The 1,412-nt window shown below is 45.0% G+C and overlaps 1 pseudogene; it reads right to left on the bottom strand.

The window, feature by feature from the left end:
* Window positions 1-407: 407 nt before the first annotated feature.
* Window positions 408-994, bottom strand: LOC115513027 (annotated as a pseudogene).
* Window positions 995-1,412: the final 418 nt, after the last annotated feature.

Below are 1,412 nucleotides of genomic sequence, written 5' to 3'. Positions count from 1 at the left end.
AAAGCTGTACAACGTAGCAAAGCCCCATTTATTACATTTTATTCCTACAAACTTAAAAAATTTTAAGTAATAATTCCAGGCCCTAAGGAAGACCATGAACCTACTACCCATTAAAAAAAAAAATTTCCACCTTCCTAAAAGAAGTGTGATGTTTTGGGCGGACAGATCAACATCTTAGATAAAATCTGTTGCCGTGAAACATAAATTCTGACCTGGTAACCTGACAGAGCGCCAAGATTCTAACACTACAGAATTCAAGGCATTCTTTTGAATACTGTACTTTAGTAGTTTTCAAAGGAAAATCAGGAAAAGACTTCCAGCTCAGTGAAGACCTTGATCAAAGCATGGTACAAGAGAGCAGGTGTGCAGACCTTGGGAAACGCGTGGCAAATTCAGCGGGCCATGGGAGTGCGTTTCCACGACGGGGCTCTCACCACTCACTGCTTCGGGGCCAGTTTTCCATAGCCTGTTCTCCCAGCGCCCCAGTCCTGCCGTTACTCATCTGGTACCTGGCCCCCAGAACAACCACGGCCATACTGCCTGCCCTCCTTATAGCCTGCGTCCCAGTCTTTGGGAATGATCCGCTCATCCTGATGAGTTCCGTTCATATACCTCATGGCATTTCTGCCTCTGCTCTTGAATAGTATTCCACAAGGCAGAACCCACATGCTGTCTTCTTCAGCTTATCCAGGCCCATAGTGGTTTTCTTCATGTCACTTTTGCTGAAAAGTTCACAGATTTGTTCTTCAGTTGAGTAAAAGGAAAGACTGCCAACATACAACCTACGGCTCTTCTTCGGTAATTTTTCCTGTTCTTCATTGTCACCTCGGAAGTTTTCCTGTTCTTCAACGTCACCCGGAAAGGGCGGGTCCCGGTACTGGCTCAGCTCCACGTAGGAGTCGCTGCGCAGCGCCTTCAGAAGGCCATGGACGCCGTGCAGAGAGGAAGACAAAGACGCCGCCACTCTGGGAACAATGAAGCCCGGCGATCCATTATTAGTATTATTAGTATTATTATTTTAATGCAACCTGGTTAAGCTTCCTCTTGTTGGTCGCATCTTTCTCTTTCTAGAATTTCAGGAGCCTCTCGAGTATTTCTAAATCTTGATCCAGTTATAATATATTAGTTATTTCATCCTCTGAAAAAGACTAATATAACCTGCTGCCATCAGGGAGAAAGCTGATCTTCTATAACCACTGAGGTGATTGTATTTCTTATTCCAGGGCAAAGCTTCAGTTGTTTCAACATTGCCTCTTGGCAAATGTCACCAAAGAAACCGTGAGCCTGGCTTCCTGTACATATGCAGAACTGATTAAATGCCAGAGATGGGCTTGGGCACAGAATACATGGTAGACACAGAGGAAGGGTGCCTCAGTATCCCAGGTGAATGTTCCTTGACTTCCACTCACTTT

The sequence above is a fragment of the Lynx canadensis genome, chromosome B1 (assembly GCF_007474595.2).
Source record: "Lynx canadensis isolate LIC74 chromosome B1, mLynCan4.pri.v2, whole genome shotgun sequence".
Taxonomy (NCBI): domain Eukaryota; kingdom Metazoa; phylum Chordata; class Mammalia; order Carnivora; family Felidae; genus Lynx; species Lynx canadensis.
The sequence above is the reverse complement of the archived record's forward strand: the minus strand, read 5'-3'. Positions and strand labels throughout refer to the sequence as shown.